Source organism: Carassius auratus, chromosome 1, assembly GCF_003368295.1.
Source record: "Carassius auratus strain Wakin chromosome 1, ASM336829v1, whole genome shotgun sequence".
Lineage (NCBI taxonomy): Eukaryota > Metazoa > Chordata > Actinopteri > Cypriniformes > Cyprinidae > Carassius > Carassius auratus.
Window position 1 is genome coordinate 29,288,046 of NC_039243.1, and position 19,202 is coordinate 29,307,247.

Consider the following 19,202-nt stretch of genomic DNA (forward strand, 5'->3'; position numbering starts at 1 on the left):
TAGCATGTTTCTAGCATGATTAGCATGTTGCTAGCATGTCGCTAACATTTTGCTAGCATGATTAGCATGTTGCTAGCATGTTTGTAGCATGATTAGCATGTTGCTAACATGTTTCTAGCATGATTAGCATGTGGCTAGCATGTCTCTAGCATGTTGTTAGCATGTTTCTAGGATGATTAGCATGTTGCTAGCATGTCGCTAACATTTTGCTAGCATGATTAGCATGTTGCTAGCATGTTTGTAGCATGATTAGCATGTTGTTAACATTTTAGTAGCATGATTAGCATGTGGCTAGCATGTCTCTAGCATGATTTTCATGTTGCTAGCATTTTATTAACATGATTAGCAAGTGACTAGCATGTCGTTAGCATGTTTGTAGCATGATTAGCATGTTGCTAGTATGTCTCTAGCATGTTTTTAGAATGATTAGTATACAACTAGCATGTTGCTAGCATGATTAAAATGTGACTAGCATGTGGCTAGCATGGCTAGCAAGTGACTAACATGTTTCTATGCTAATCCAGGTAAAACCAGTTGATTAAGTTAGAAACCAGCTAAGACCAGCGTGACAGTGGCCAAAACTACTTTAAAACCATGTTAAAAGCATGTTTTTGACTTGATTATCAAGTTACTAACATGTTGTTAACATGTTTCTATGATAATCGAGCTAAAACCAGTTGATTCAGTTAGAAACCAGCTAAGACCAGCTTGACAGTGGCCAAAACCACTTTAAACCATGTTAGAAGTATGTTTCTAGTCTGATTAGCAAGTTACTAGCATGTTATTAACATGTTTCTATGATAATCTAGTTAAAACCAGTTGATTCAGTAAAGAAAACCACCTAAAACCAGCTAAGACCAGCTAAAGCCAGCTTGACAGTGGCCAAAACCACTTTAAACCATGTTAGAAGTATGTTTCTAGTCTGATTATCAAGTTACTAACATGTTGTTAACATGTTTCTATGATAATCTAGCTAAAACCAGTTGATTCAGTAAAGAAAACCACCTAAAACCAGCTAAGACCAGCTAAAGCCAGCTTGACAGTGGCCAAAACCACTTTAAACCATGTTAGAAGTATGTTTCTAGTCTGATTAGCAAGTTACTAACATGGTATTAACATGTTTCTATGATAATCTAGCTAAAACCAGTTGATTCAGTAAAGAAAACCACCTAAAACCAGCTAAGACCAGCTAAGGCCAGCGTGACAGTGGCCAAAACCACTTTAAAACTTGTTAGAAGTATGTTTCTAGTCTGATTAGTGAGTAACTAGCATGTTGTTAGCATGTTTCTATGCGAATCTGGCAAAAACCAGCTAAAAACTGTGGATTCAGTAAAAACCAGCTAAAACCCAGCTAAGACCAGCGTGAGAGTGGTCAAAACCACTTAAAAACCAGTTTGGGAGACTAGCCAAAACAACTGATCAGCTTAGGCTGGTTTTAGCTGTATTCTCAGTAGAGAGTTTTTAAGGTTTGCCCTGGTAGTAGACAGCTTAAATATATTATAAGCCTTATTTTTCAAAAGTTTGTACCCCCGCAATGAAAGTCTATGGGATTTAAGGTGGTTTTGGTAGTCTGGTTTACGAAAACCATAAGCCGAATCAGTTAGAAAAGATATAGCAACCCGAGTCAGACCAGTCTGAAGGTCTGACCCGAGTTTGGTGGTTCTAGCTTGAAAGCTCTAGGAGGAGATAGTGTTTAAAATTTGGCTCAGAAGAATAATAATAATAACTAGAATTAAAAGTTAGTGAACTAACTTTGATGTTGGCTTGGCCATCTTGGCCATGGGGCAAAAGAGCCACAGTGATTGAGTGCCCAACATTCTTGAGTTGCCCCGCTGCAAAAAAATAAAATAATAATACCATAAAAAATACACCTGCAACAGTCTTTTTCCATGGTCCCTTGCTTTTTTCTTTTTTAATAAAAAGCCTAGGCTATGATAACAGCTACGACAGGGTTGTCTAGTTGAATGCGAAATAAGTCATGCAAAAAACATAATCTCCTAAATACCATTCAATTTAATCTTATTTTAATAGTACTGACAACATATTTTAAGTTATCACACATTACTGAAAAATTAAAGAAGGGACACTATATATAGTATACTTCGGCGAGTCAAGAGCTAAACACAAAGTCCTGTTTCATTACAAAATACTGTAACTTTTATAAACTTTATACTATCACCACAAAATTTTAATTACTATTTATTATAAAATAAATATTTCATAAAACTGAAACTTAAATATATTATTTCTATAGGCTATACAAAACAGAAAAGAAAAAAGACTAAATAATAAGGCTGAATAAGCTGATCTATAGCATGTTAAATGGTGGTTGCCTGTCTATGAATGGTACACCCCAACCACTAAGCTCACAGAAGTGGTTTGACCCAAGTCCTCAGCAGCCAATGACATTGACCTCTTCAAACTGATTTTTAGGGTGTACTTCAGTGTATTTCACGTGAAATACATGTTAAATACCCGCTGATTTTTCACTTGTAAACAACACTATTTAACACGTTAAATAATATTGGATATAACATTGGAGTAATATAGTATTTTAAGAAGCTCTTAAAAATATATATAAATGACTTTACCATGTTGTGCAGCGCCGATAAATAAATAATATTAAATACGTGTTGTCTACGCATGAAATACACGTATTTAACGTGTTGTTGACGCGTTAAAATTCACGTGTATTTGACCCTCTTGGCCTTCCATACACATGAGATATAATGAAAGGAGACGTGAAAAAAGGACATCGCTTTGTTTCGATATGGATTACTTTATCACAGAATATTTGTTCGGGAGCACTTGTTTAGTTTAAAAGTAGACATGTGAACCTTTCTATAGATATATCTCTCATGTCTCTTCTTTGAGTATTCATGGAGTTACAGTTCATTTTAATGACGTGTTTGTAAATGAAGATCAGCGCAGACCAAGGCTGCAGACAGCACACCTTGTTATCTTTATTTTATAAGTGCCCAAAGTTTTGTTGTTATTATGTTTGTATCCAAAAAAAGTAGACCCTTTACAGAGACACGTTAAAATTCACGTGTATTTGACCCTATTGGCCTTCCACACATTAGACGTGAAAAAAGGACATTGCATTGTTTTGATATTGATTACTTTATCACAGAATATTTGTTCGGCAGCACTTGTTTGGTTTAAAAGTAGACATGTCAAGCTTTCTATATATATATATATTTATATCTGTCTCTTCGTTGAGTATTCATGGATTTACAGTTACTTTTTTCCCCTCGATGTCAAATGATATTTCGTTTTGCATGGCTCAACAAACACCTGGATTTTTCTCTTGTTTGTTCTAATGAGTGGATTGTGTGCATTAATATTTTAAGAAGCTCTTAAAAATATATATAAATGACTTTACCATGTTGTGACGATGGATAGCAATTGATGTGACGTTCAGAACTTCAGCCTGACAGATAAAATCTCACAAGCACATATAAACACTCATTTTCGTGTGTATAATATATTCTTCTAAGTGTTTTGTGCCGTTTCGCTGCAGGGTTTTAATGTGAAAGGCTCGGAATTCTCTATTTAGACTTAAAGTGTTCAGAGACATCGCGAGCTCGCGGACATTTGGCTGCCGCGAATATATCATGTTATTACTTTGAACAGTTCAGAAACATCTAAATTCAGCTATTGGTGTGTTCTAATGTGTGGATTGCGTGCAATCGCCGATATAATTTAATTACAAAAGGTCTTAAATAAGAATAAATTCGCTCGTTGCGAGCTCCGTGGAGACAGCCTGAACTGAGCAGCCGTGATTATTCTCTAGTCTTTCTGACTGCTCTCTGCCCAGAAATCAAGTATTCATAAGCTGTATCACGCTGTCAAATTATATTTCATTTTGCACACATAAACAGTTCAAAAACACCTGAATTCTGCTCTTGTTGTGTTCTAATGGGTGGATTAGTGCAATTCGCTGTGATATTATTTTTGGAAGCGCTTAAAAATGCGGATGAAGCGCTCTTTTCTCTCTCGTCTTTCTCGCTGTTCTTTGGCCAGAGACATAATTTATAAATGAGACCTGACCCGGTAATAATAACATATGTTGGTTTAGCTTGTCAGTGTGAATGAAATGTGTAGCCTATTTATTTGTCCGATCTCGCCCCGAAACGCGGCTGTCATGTGACTTTTTTTTCCCTTAGCGATGTCAAATATTGCATTTTGCGCACATACACGGCTCAAAAACCCCTGGATTTTTCTCTTAGTGTGTTCTAATTGGTGGATTGTGTGCAATCGCAGGAATATTTATTTTAAGAAGCTCTTAAAAAATATATATAAATGACTTTACCATGTTGTGACGATGGATAACAATTGATGTGAGGTTCAGCCTGACAGATAAAATCTCACAATCACATATAAACACTCATTTTCATGTGTATAATGTATTCTTCTAATTGTTTTGTGCCGTTTCGCTGCAGTGTTTTAATGTGACAGGCTGTAAATTCTCTTCAAGTGTTCAGAGAAATACATGGCGAGCTCGCGGGCAGTCGCGATGCCGCGAATATATCATGTTATTACTTTAAACAGTTCAGAAACATCTGATTTTAGCTCTTGGTGTGTTCTAACGTGTGGATTGCGTGCAATCGCCGTTTTAACAGGTCTTAAATAAGAATGAATTCGCTCGTTGTGAGCTCCGTGGAGACAGCAGCAGAGATTCTCTTCAAGTGTTCAGAGAAATACATGGCGAGCTCGCGGGCAGTTGCGCTGCCGCGAATATATCATGTTATTACTTTAAACAGTTCAGAAACATCTGATTTTAGCTCTTGGTGTGTTCTAACGTGTGAATTGCGTGCAATCGCCGTTTTAAAAGGTCTTAAATTAGAATGAATTCGCTCGTTGTGAGCTCCGTGGAGACAGCCTGAGCTGAGCAGCAGTGATTCTTCTCTCATCTTTCTGACTGCTCTCTGCCCAGAAATCAATTATTAATGAGCCCTGACCCCTGTAATAATCAGATATGTTGGTTTAGCTTGTCAGTTTGAGGGAAATTGTATTATTTACTTGGTATTTTTAACCGGTTTAAAAGTGAAACGAAACCTGACTCCTCCCTTTAATCTCGGTTATTGCAACTAGGGGCGCATTTTTTCTCAGTTAATGTAAGTCTATGGGTAATGTATTTGACATTTAAAAATTAATAAAAAAAAAACTTTAAGTCTGATCAGTCTGAAAAGATATAGCAACCATCACCGCTCTATCCCGCAGGTTTCTGCCAAGTTTGGGGCTTGTGGCTTTAAAGCCCTAGGAGGAGTAGCGTTCAGAATTTCTGTCAGAAAAATAATAATAAGAAAAAAAAGAAGAAGTTTAAATAGCATAACAGTATGTTGGCTTGTTGCCAAGCCAACATAATAAGATTAAATAGTAGATCAGTAAGTTGGCTTTTTCAAGCCAACTTAATAAAAGTGAATGGGTACCAGACCACTAGTGTCTCAAAAATGACAAAAAAAGAGCACCATAAAAGTGGCCCATATGATTCATGCAATATTTTCCAGGTCTTCTGAAGCCATACATTAACTCTAACAAACAGATAAAAAATATTGCTCTTCATTCTCAAATATTGCACCTTTGATGTCTCATATTGTGCAGGCTTTCCTATCAATCTGCAACTTTACATGCACACCAATATGCTTATAACTCCCAAAAATCATTTTACGGGTTTACATGCAAACCAATGGCCCGGCAATGCAAGAAAACCGTTTACAACACTTTTTTTTTTTTTTAAACAAGGTTCATGTCAGTGACAATGAAACATAAGCATTCGTGCATTCCACACATAGTATGCTATTTAGCATGTGAGTTCTCAATGCGGCGCAAGTGTTTTTGCTAGTTTCAGCCCAATGCAGTTCTCATTGTCCTGTCCTGACCGCTTTGTTTAAATAGCAAATGCATTTGTGCGCCCATGGGTGTGCTGGTCTAAAAAAATAGGTGTCTTCAGGCGAATTGTTGGCGCGCTGCTATTTTCAGGAACTGAAAATATACTGCACCATAGACTAATCAAATCTGGTCTAAAGTCTGGCGCCATATTTATTCTTTGTTATTTAAAGAGCACGTTAGTAATATGTGTCTATTACTATTTCTACACTTTGTTTATTACACACACAGGGACAGGCAGCAGCACACAAAATGTTTTAAAAATTATATTCCGCCATAGCGAACCCATCATGGAGCATGCGCAAGTGGTTTTTAAATAGGATGGGAGATGAGACTCTGCTTGGTTTATTGCTATTTATGTTAAGCACAAAAAATACCCATTACTCATTAAGTGAATAGGGCAACCAATTTAGACCATGCACCAGACGTGCCGACCGTTTTCCCATCGCTAAACTAGCACAATTGGATTCGGACCGTCGCTGAGTGCACCTTTAGACCATGAACTTAGATCGTTAAAATAAAGCCCAAGGATTATATAATATATTCAAGATATACAACACTTGAATGCGTTCCTGATACATATCACACATACATATTTCAATAAGCTGATCGAAGAATGCAAGTTAAGGTGTTGGGCAAAATTAGGGTAATGGGAAAAAACTGTGTTTTTAATCGGTCACAAGATAGGTGAGAAACAATGCTGTTTGATGTCATTGACTTCAATCCTGACAAAACATTCAGTGATGCTTTTATGGTGCTTTTTGTTATTTTAGAGAACTTTCATTACATGGAAAGAACTGACCAGGATAAACAGTAGGCCCATTTCAAAAAACTACCTTCTGCTCTCCACATAATAAAGAAAGCCATATGGGTTTGGAATGATGTGAGAATTTGGGAGAACTATTCCCTTAATCTCTACACAACTTTTATTTTAAACCACATGCCCTGTATTTCAAGTGAAAAAAAGATCTACAATTCTGTAGGCATTAAAATGGCTACAATAAAAACTCAATAGACGAGCCACTAAACTCCTTCTCAAACTCTGACTGAACAATGCACTCTTATTTTGCAGAACAACATCAGTTTTTATCTATTTAATCAATTTGTGCTTGAGCAGCATTTTATGATGCATCTTATTAACTATGGACCTGCAATGCCATAAATACGACTGTTGTACTATTAATCTGTCTTCAACATGGGGTTCTTCACAGTACTGCAGTCATTTTTGTGCAAAAAAATTATAAACTGATGTTCAGCTAAATGTTTCATTATCCCTCCCACATTAAAATACATTAACCAAAATTAAAATGCACCATATAATCGACTCTGTCTGTACATCATTAATCATTTTAACGGCATTACAATGTAAGCAAGCATCATAGAAAAGTAAATAAATCCAAACATTTGATACTATATGCATGTTATTATAGGACAGGCTTCAAATGTAACAGGGGTCCCTGCTCTGTCTCTTATCCACCAGGGGTTCCCTGGCCTGAAAAAGGTCAAAGACCCCTGCGGATCTTTCAAGTAAATCTGTTATTAAATCTGGCATTAACGGTGGTTACATAAGCTGTTTGCAGTATTGGGGAGGAAAAATACTGTGTGTGTTTCCCAGTGTTTGTCCAAAAACGCACATAAACGCTCACTCAATCAGATATAAATCACTAACTAGAAAGAGAAATCACCACCAGGTACTAAGAGTTGAGTTCAAGACCGTGTTTTCTAGTTTTGAAACAGCTTCTTATCTTTAATATGCCTCCCATCACATGGACACTCAAACATTCAAACGGCAAATAAAGACAGTTCTTTGGCCATATGGCCACTGTAACTCAACACAAGAACTTGTTAGTGTATTACAAACACAAACTCTACAAAACCCCTCATTAAGTCTCTGTACAACTAATGCAGCTGTCAGGGCAAGAGACAGATGAGGACAACATGACATGTAGATGTGGGACAGTCTCGCTGGCAGGCACTCATTGCTTTGACAACGCAGAACTCCAATTAGAGCTACTTTGACGTGGAGCAGCTGTGACAGTTAACAGGTACACACATCTCTCTCATTCTGGCCAAAAGTGACCTGAAGCTTCTACATATGGAACAGCCTGCATGACACGATCACATGGGTCTTCTGCGTGTTCCAAGTGACTTCTTCAAACTTTCACAGTTGCAATTCAATGCATCATTTAAAGACCTTCTAGATGTTTCAGTCTTCCAAAAAATAGGAAATTTATTTAGATTTGTTCAACGAAAAAATTAAACAAAAAGAACGACCAATCCGGATGTTTTGAACAACCGAAACACTGCAGAGCCCAAAGTTCACTTACAGACCCAGTGTGTGTCTAAAATAAGTAACTATATGTAATGGGGACATTGTGATATTTAGTTTTTCTGCAATATACTGTAAAGAGATACAAAAAATACAGGAATTTTTACCAGATTACATACATACAGTAGCTACTGTATATTTAGAAAGAATTAATTATTTGAGAGTAAAGGAGTAAAGACTGCATGATTTTCAAAGAAGTTGGGTCAATCTTCTTTTCACACTGCATGACTATCTTAGCCAGCATTCAGTCACTGCTGTGTTCACACTGCACGATGGATCGGCGACAGAAGGTTTCACACTGCATGACTTTACAATAGGAAGAATCGCAGACAACTCTGTCTGGCACGCAAACTACGCTTCACAACCAAGCACACGTGAGATGTGACAAGGAAACAACGCGATATCACACGTGCAAGACCGGAGTTTTCACGTGAGACTGGGATAGCTCAGATGAAATGTCAAACAGACACGGGTGCTCCTGCTAAATTTATACTAATGTATCTTCTATTTCATGGGTCCAAATAGACCAAGAAGAAAGCCTTTTTCTGAAATGAAGCCATGCTTGCTGATATTGTGGTCTATAACTCCTCCCCGAACTCCCGCTGCTCTGTATCTTGCTCTCTCATTGGCTGTCGGTCATCGCCGATGTAGTTTAGTTTTCAGTCAGAACACTTTTCAGACAGCATGATTTTGAATCACCGGCATTGAATCATTAGCATGGCAAATATCTCACGGCATCGGCGACTCATTGGCGATTCTCTCAGATCGCGTCTTTGCTCATTCACACTGCGTGATTGTCACTCGCGTGAACAAGCTCAGATTTGCCTGTGATTTCGGGCATTTGTCGGCGATTTCTCAAAACCTGTCGGCGAGCCAAAAACTGGGCTAAAATCCTGCAGTCTGAACTCGGCTTTAGTGGGGTGATTTTATTGGGGAGTGCATCAGCAGCATAATAAATAAATGTATAATAAAAAAACTGAAAATCTTTCTTTTTTTGAATATTTTTTTTTTTACTTTTCAGTAACAATTTCAGAAATCTCTTTCTCTTTTAGTTTTCATAGGCCACATTCCCAGTATTTTTGATCAATTTAATATGAATAATGAATAATCCAATAAAGCCACACTTGAACCATATATATATATATATATATATATATATATATATATATATATATATATATATATATATATATATATATATACACATTTTTTTATTATTATTATTATTTTAATGGAACCCCTAAATACATATTTTGAGAAAAAGTGCTTAAATAAAAACACTTAAGACAAACAGCTTGTATTTTATATCCTGCAAATGGAATTTGTAGCACCAAGTTAAAACAAACCATAATCCCTACAACAAGCCTTTTTAAAGTGCCAGATCACTTGCGACTCAGGATCATTCATCTTCTTTTTTTTTTAATCATACTCCAATACTTTTCCCTGCTGTTCAAAATTGGAACATGGCATGCAAGGCATATTACATAGGTACTTTATTTCTTCATATACTGTAGCTGTCAGTAAAACTAGCAATAAGATTGTTTATTAACCATTTATGAATAGTTGGCTAGTGCTGTAACAGTGTGTTCCTTTATGTGGCATGCAAAGGTATAGCGTGCAACTGAACAGACTCAACTAGATAACATAACATTACAGTCATTACTATATTTAATGATCTAGCTTAATCCAAAATACAGCAGTGATATTTCATTACCTACATACACATTTACTTATGTTACTTTAAAATGCTCTACAGATACTTCAGGGAACATTTCTGATGATCTAAACATCGATAAAATCAAACTGATTCATGAAACTGCACAGTTTTATTAAAAATAATAACTTGAATAACTTGTATCGACTACCACATTATAAGCCATGGTGCTTACTGTATGTGGATAACACTAGCTTCCTGTTTGCCCCCTTCTCCTCAGAGGCAAAAATGCTTTAATAAAAGGATCTGAACCTCTAGTTCATGAACTGTCCATCACCACGAAGTCTCCTTGATCATCACTCTTTGATGTTTAGCTTATAGAACCCATCCTATTAAATTAAGCTTGAATATGCTTGCATCCTGCAAGACCTGTGTACAAGCTCACAGAACCACACATGCTTTACTGAGTTTTTAAAGGTAAAGAGTGTAAATATTTCACTGTTCGTGTTAGGGATGGGCATGATTAATCGACGATCGATAATTGATCGTTAAGAATTTCTTCGATCATGTTAATTTGTTATCGATTAATCTAAAGCATTTTTTTATCTAATGCAGGTTGCGTTACGTAGTGCGAGTCTTGAAGCAAAAATATTTAAATATTTTACCACCAGGGTGCAATATTTGACACCCTACTTGGTTATCTGTGATCTTCCGTTTTTATTTCAAATGAATCATCATGAATATGTCACGGCGAAGTGTGGCGTGGCCGTGGGACCATTTTGATTTAAAAAGCGAACTAGTTAACTGCAAACATTGCGATGCCGTGTATAAGTACAACACGGCCACGACTCAAATGATGTACCTGTGCATCCCGGCAACGTCAGTTCCCTCAGAGCGGGTGTTTTCGGCGGCTGGACTGACGGTCACCATGGTTGCGGTCGCGTCTGACACCAGATCATGTCAACATGCTTATACGGTATTTCTCAACAAAAATCCGTAGGCTCGTGCAGGTTCCGCTGCTTTAGAGCACTGCATATGCACGCGGAGGATATATGTTAGGTTTGCCTGAACGTAATTTAACTGTCTGCCACAAGTTATTCTTGTAATAAAGGTCTCACCGAGGAAAAACACGCTGTATTTTTGTATTTATTGCATTTTTTTTATTATAAAAATGTAATAATTAATTATATTATAAAAATATTAATGATTAATCGATAGTCGATCGTTAATTCTCCCGACGATCGACTAAGAAAATTTATTCGAATGCCCATCCCTAGTTCGTGTACTTTCTCTTATCTCAGCTTCATTTGCAGAGACAGCTATAAGATTTTAGGCTCTGTGGCACTTTTAAAACATTGCTCCGTTTACTTCCCAACAAGCCCAACATAGCAGCAATGGCTTAGCCAATTTTAGAAATCTGGGGCAGGTTTATCTAAACAATGGAAGATGGACAGAATTGTATGGAATGATATTCCGGACATTATTCAAAAGGAATTACAAATTGTATTTGCAATTGCGTTTTCAATATGTGGACCCATAAAATGTGTCATAATCCAAATGCAAATGAAAATCGCGCATTACCATTTGAATTTTCGTTTAAGCGAACGCACAGTGTCCGTTTGCAATTGTGTTTCCCATATCTTACGAGCTATGATCCTGTCATATTTAAATAAAAATTTTAATTACCACATTTGGTTTTTCACTCTCTCTGCACCGCGCATGTAAATTGTCAAAACTCAAATGGAATCGCAATTCCTTTTGCATTTGAATTTCCGACATCTACACGGAAACCTGTCAATCATGTGACAGGGGTGGGGCCATTTTATTGGGTTTGCATTGGGAAGTGGCGTCACTCATAGTCAACGGTAATAAACAATTATTAATAGATGATTTTGTAGAATGTTTTGAAAAATGGAAGTAATTGGTGAAATTGTGGAAGACATAATTACTGATGATGCTGTTCGTCAAGGCAACAAACACATATAACCTGTCCAAAACCAAATGGCTTCTGAGTAAAAGGAAATCTGTACCGTATGAACTGTCTTCAACTTGCTGCATGAGTGTCAAAATGTCCTCCACAATTTCACCAATTCCATTTTTCAAAACATTCTACAAAATCATCTATTAATAATCTTTTATTACCGTCGACTGTGAGTGACGTCACTTCCCAATACAAACACGCCCAATAAAATGGCCCCACCCCTGATACTTGATTGACAGGTTTCCGTGTAAATGTCGGAAATTCAAATGCAAAAGGAATTGCGATTCCATTTGAGTCTTGGAAGTTTACATGCACAGTGCAGAGAGAGTGAAAACCAAATGTGGTAATTAATATTACTAATTAAATATGACAGGCTCATAGCTTGTAAGATATGGGAAATACAATTGCAAACGGACTTTGCATTTCCATTTTAAATTTGGCAGACACTGTGCATTCGCTTAAACGAAAATGCAAATGATAATGCGCGACTTGCATTTGCGTTTGGATTATGTCACATTTTATGCGTCCACAAATTGAAAACGCAAATGCAAATACAATTTGCAATTCCTTTTGAATAATGTCCGGAATATCATTCCATAGCATTGTTCGGGGAACCTGTTTAAATGCAGTCATTATCTTTGCAATGGAATTATCACTGGGGTCAAAACAATTACATGTGGATCTTTTACAGAGAATTTTACAGAGGTAAGCATGACTGAAAACATATCTCAAATGGACGACTTCCCAACAGATGTAGTAATGCTCAAAAATAATGTTAAAGAAGTTAAACTAACCGTCAAAACAGATTAATACTCAATAAGTAAAGTAAGGGATAATGTACAGTAAGCCGGTCATTACTGCAAAATAAACCCTATATTCTGAGGTTTACTTTGCAATAATGATCATATCTGTACATTACTCGCCTGTACATTATCCCACTTATTACACAGCTCCTTGAAATATAAATTAATAAATAAATGGACATGAAGTATCGATTTGAGCTGAAATTATTTTATCATGTAAGAAGAAAAAGATGAAAGATCTAGACTTGAAACTAGCACAGCCATGTAGGAAATTGGTTGTCAGTTGTGAAGGAAATCTTTTGATTGATCATAACTAATATTCCATTTCCCTGCAGGCCTAACATTTGTCTGCTTTAGTTAGTGTGTTGCAATAATGGATGCATATGGACAAGATGGTTAGGTGTCTGTCTAAATATAAATATAACCATAAAAACCCATGACTTGATTAACAAGCTGAAGTCGTCAAAAACCAAATCATGTCAACTCTGCCATGCATCTTTGCTATATAATCTGTTTCTCTGTGAGGATTCTCTGTGATTGGTATGAGCAAAACACTAGTAACGAATTAGAAAACAAGGATTTGTAAAGAAAAATGGATTTCCATGTAAAGAGGAGACTGGTTTTCCTATTTGCTGTAAACAAAACTTGGTTCTCTTGAGACTTGCATATTCTCACATTAGCTTACTGCTGCTGCTCATATATCATACGTATATGAAATAACACCCATATATAACATTCTTGAAATTACCCCATAGCAGATCTATACAGGTGGAGCTGGGGCAGGTGGAGGGTTTCTGAAGTGCGCTGCAACTGCTACAGAAATCACTCGCCAAGTACTTGAATGTTGAGCTCATTCATTGGCTGCTGATGTGAAAAGAAGCCAACCAGCTGCTTCATGTGAATAATGACGTGATTATCTCAGATTGAGTTTGAATTTATAGGCATGCGCCATCTAGAGTTTAATGACATAATTTTGTATAATGTTTAAATTTATTTTAACAAGTTATACATTTATTTTCCATTTTTATGTATCAAGTACAAAAAGTATGCAGAAGTTCTGTTCCATATCACTGTGCTTCATCTACCAGTATTCAAATCCAGGAATAGGCTACATCACAAACTCCTCACTCTTTTCCATTTCTATTCTCTCAACAGTAGCTTGAAACACACATAAATGTAAATTTTGGCAGTTTTGCACCGATCAATCATTCAACCACTTAATAATGGCTATTGAGTACAAGCTCTTCTTAAGAAGGTTAGAAATCTTTTTCAAAAAGAACCCTTAAACCCTATGGTTCTGACAGTAATGCACATGCAGAACACTTGTGCTGATCAAGCCTTGAGTACTGAGCACATCAATGCTATTAAACTCATCTCCAGTTTCAGGAAGAGATTTTACAGCTAGCTTTCAGCTCAGTGTCATAAGCACAACTTTCACTAGCAGAGGCACTTAGGACCCACACCTATAAATGGTATCAGAGATGAACGTCTGTGCAATAAGCACAAGAATTGTGCCTCTGTGATGTCTGCATTATTAATATAAACCATATGCTGCTGAAGCTGAGGCAACCTGCTTTTCAAATAGTGCAGGTTTTCAAATGCTCCTAGCAACCCTTAGTCTGCAGGTATGAAAAATAAATAAATTATTAAAAACTAAGAAAATCTCTTTCTCTCTCTCTCTCACTTCGTCCATCTGTCATTTTCTCACAGCTCTAGGCATTACGGGTCAAACACTTCCACCTCGCTCAGACCAACCGCCAAACAAATTTTGCATTCCACAAAATTTTTTCTCTTGCATATACAAACCTTAATATCCAAACATCATAAAATCCCTCCCTCCCCCTTCTGTCTGTCACACACACAAAGAGCATTAAGAGGCATAACAAAAGTAATCACACATAATCCCCTTCCATGTGAACTTTGCTCAAATGTAGAGTCATTCAGTTTATTGGTCCATTAAGAATATGTTGTTAATGATCCATGCAGAACATTCTGTCATAAACAGTAATACTTTAAGCTCAGCATAATGCCCTGTAGCACTGGGTTCCCCGAACATGACTGAATGATCTAAAAGGCAGTAGTGGGGAAACCACAACAAAAACCCAGTCAATTAAGACAATAAAGCAATTGCAAATTCCTATATAAATATATGTATATATATATATATAGCATAAATATGACAAATAGAAATATTAAGAAAATGATGCAATTCTCCTTTTGAAAAACACATAATGTTAATATGCTAGCAAAATAGCAGCCAAAAAGTGGGAATGTGCATGCAATTTAGTCTTCTGTATTAGCCTGCCTATGATTTACAATAAAGGATTTCCCATCGATTCACGTGCAAAAAGGGGATGACTGAACATAACAATTAAATTATTTTGTCATTTCCTCTTCGATAACCGGGGAGGGGATGAGGCTTTTAATCCTCGCCTACCTGATCAACATCGCTGTCGGGTCCAGTTTTTCAATCTGGTTTCACCGGCTCGGTACCGCCTGTGAATTCATCTAGAAGCACCAGTTATAATCCAGAAGCCCGTCCTCTCCTTTCTGATGATCACCGGAGCTGGGCTGCACTATTAAACGCACAAGAGCAGCAAAAGCACTGCGTGTTTCCAGCGCGCGTAAAGAGCTCGCAGGTCTTTCTCTTTGATGATGCTGATGCTGTGTGTGCATGCAGAAGCGCTCGCGCACACACTCACGCGCAGCGGAATATAGGGGACGGGCTCGAGGCAGGAGGGAGCGGCGGCGGAGTGACGTCAGGTGCCCCGGAATGAATCTCCGGTTCAGGGAAAATAAATAATTTGGAGACATTGCATTTGCACATCGGAGAAACTTCCCAGTAAACGTCCAGAAACTAGGCCAGTGAACGTTGACAGTTTGTAAAGTGACAGTGCAGGGTCCCTATATCTTCATCTTTAACATCCTAAATAGTTCACACACAAAAAGTCCACACTTTTTACTCCAAAGAATACCGACCTGACATTTATGAAAAACATCTTCATCCTGAATACAGTTCCAACAACCTTTCCCTATGTTTTATTGCGTTTAATTACCCAACTATTACAAAATATAATAATATAATTATAATTACTATAATATTCATATAGTAATATTAGTATATATATATATATATATATATATATATATATATATATATATATATATATATATATATATATATATATATATATATATAACATTTGTAATTTAAATATATATAAAAATAAAGTATATATAAAATATATATTCATAATACCAGAATTATGGTATTGTAAAGACATTATTATATAATGATAAAATATGAATGACATATTTTAAAGATGAAGAGGAATGTCTATGACATCGTGTAATGCCCTTTTTTCATTTCGTTTTTTTCCATTAAAAAACAGTAAACATTAATTTTATAATATATATATATATATATATATATATATATATATATATATATATATATATATATATATATATATATATATATATATATATATATATATATATATATATATATATATATATATACATACATACACACACACACACACACACACACACACACACACACACACACAGATATATATATATATATATATATATATATATATATATATATATATATATAGTATACTAATAAATATATTAAAATATGATGACATTGTATTGCATATTGCAGTATTGCAAATATGTGATTAATAATTGTAAAAAAAATCTATTGTATGATTGTCTATTGTACAAAAAACAATAAAAAATCTACATGCAAAAATGTTTCTCAGGAAGTGAGAAATATAGGGACACATGATAAACTATTTTAATTAACTTTTTATTGCAGCAGAATTTAATTATATGCAAACTGAGGTGCCATTTTTTCTAGTGGGCTGAATTTGAACTATACATGAAATAAATGCAGAATGAAATTTGTTTCACTCTCATGATCACTGTCTTTCTCTCTCTCTCTCTCTCTCTTTCTCTCTCTCTTTATCTCTCTCTCTGTCTCTCTCTCTCTCACACACACACACACACACACACACGGTTCACAGTCACAAAGTTGTATGCATCATCAATACCCCAGTTCCCAGAGAGGTATGTAAATGAGGGCATTAATTTGCTTTAGTTGCAGAAAGTGCTCAGGTAACCACAGACCCGGCAGCCCTCGCATAAACACACACACACACACATAAGGAAGAGTTATTTCTGGAAACATCATTAATCGACCGTATGAATGTAAGGTTGCATGTATAATGCATCATACAAATATTTTATTTTTTTAGTATGTTGGTGGATAGATGGAGGTATTTGATGCTCTTAATCAGAATGTCAGTGTAAGAGCGGGAGACACTCGACATTTTGCACCAAATGAACACACAGCAAGATACCAAACACATGCACTCACACACACACACACACACACACACACACAGCTTTAGAGTGCTGACATTTAATTACTCTCGATCTGGCCTTTGAAAAAGAGAAGAAGGACTATCAGAACTTCTATCATCTGTGATGTGTATCCTTCGGTGAACTGTTGATAAAAGATTATTCAGCATTCTCTGTCTCTCAAGCGATTTCTGTGCGTGTTTTCTTTCAAATGGTTGGTGCTCTGTAATCCTCACACTAATCTGATTTCTTGTGTGAGTGTGAGCACGTGAGAAAGAAATAGGAAAAAACAACCCATCCTATCCCATCCCCCAGATATTCATCCTTCGTATCCCCCTCTAACACACACACACAGACACACACACACACAGAGGGCATTATTGTGATCACATGGCCAGTGTCTATTTTCTTGTCAGCTGAATTAAGTGTAAAAGACATTCTCATTACACTGATCAACTCCAGCTGACTTCCTACTGTACTGTACATGAACTCGTCTACATTTAATTCAACTAAAAAACAACTAACTGAATAGACATAAACACATGCACACAAAGAGCTGTTAGTCACAGTTCATCTATGTGTGAACCTAATCTATTCTTACAGTATGTTCAACTGAAGTGACCATAATCAGATCTTTTTATGATATCCACACTATTGCACATCTAAAAAAAAAACTTTATCTCTGTCACTGAGCGATTGAATGTACACATTTCTGGTATTTTGTTTACATTTAATAGCTGAAATTCATTTCAGATACAAAATATCAAACAAATAAATAATGCTTTTTCTCAGAACATTTCATAGTAAACTGCACATGTAAATATAAACATGTTCCACACTGTTTTACAACTAGAATGTGTGCATGACTTGTAAACCTTCATTTTGAACAATATATCTATTTTTTATTTGAAATGTGTTGATGGTATGATATATACAGTATATATATATTACTGAATGTAATTTGTTCCTGTGATGCCAAAGCTGAATTTTAAAGCAGCCATTAACCCAGTCTTCAGTCAATGGTCTTTCAGAAGCCATTCTAATATTTATTATTATTATTATTATTATTATTAACCTGATACATTTGTGATAGATTTGTATTTATTTATATATTGTTTTATTTTTAGGATTCTGAATTCATTCAGGCTATCAATTTTTACCTATCATGTGTTCCCGGGGAATCGAACCCCCAACCTTTGTGCTTGATAACGCAATGCTGTACCACTTGAGCTACAGGAACAATATAGTAAACAAGATAACCAGTTACATTTGAATGTCTGAGAAAGTATTTTGTTTTCCCCTTCGCTCTAAATCCCTCTCAGACGAGTGAGCATAGAGAGAAAATTGAAAAAATCTGAGGTGAAGCTGAAGCAGAGTGATGAGCTGAGAGGGGAAATAGCTGTCACTTCACTCCCACACTTTGGCTTTTATTGCAACTATTTTCATGAACAGAGCAGAGGGAAAAAATGTAGAAGCTAACTGGCCATATTTAGTATGAAACGATCTAATCTAACCAAAGTTTCCTAACCAAAGTTTCCTATTTCAAATAAATACTGTTCTTTACTACTTTCTCTATTTGAACTTTTTATTCCTCAAAGTGTCCTTAAAGAATATGTATCAATATTATATTAATAATTATAGTATAATGTAATAGATTATTATATAATACAATATAATAATTTATATTATTATAATAAAATAGTATACAATTTCTCACCCATGCACAATATCAGAGCATGTGCATTTCTTTTCAAGTCAAATTTCTGCAACTTAACTTGCATTTGTCTTTTGTGTTGCATTTAATTAAATTATCTGGAAACTGCTATTAAGGCCTACTCCTGAGGGCAAAAAAAAAAAAAAGATCTAACCAGTCAAGGTTTTCTTTAAACACAACATGGCAGAACTGTTCCTCATCCTTCCATTAAATCAAGCACAAAACTGGCTGAGGCTGGAATGGTTGGATATATTATATGTATGATTTCTATAGAACAGAGCAGCCAACTGCAAACCAGCACTGGAATAACTAGTGTTGGGTTGAGTTTGAGGTTATAAAGTGCATCGAGGTGTTCTTACCTGTTAGTGTCCCACATGATGCTGGTCAGAGTTACGGAAGCTGATATGAGATAAAAAGAAGAACATACAGTATTAACATATATTTCAGGTTTTAAA

At 35.9% G+C, this 19,202-nt stretch overlaps 1 protein-coding gene across 10 annotated transcripts in view; it reads right to left on the reverse strand.

The window, feature by feature from the left end:
* The window catches only part of LOC113106515 (receptor-type tyrosine-protein phosphatase S-like), a 67,450-nt gene that overhangs the window by 42,027 nt on the left and 6,221 nt on the right, over positions 1-19,202 (reverse strand). For 6 of the 10 annotated variants that reach the window (XM_026268566.1, XM_026268549.1, XM_026268557.1 and 3 more), the window contains exon 4: positions 19,107-19,146. The gene's annotated coding sequence lies outside the window, so the exon portion shown is untranslated. Of the gene's footprint in view, positions 1-15,096; positions 15,422-19,106; positions 19,147-19,202 lie in introns of those variants that run through there. The other 4 variants (XM_026268542.1, XM_026268533.1, XM_026268609.1 and 1 more) reach the window with 2 other exon arrangements.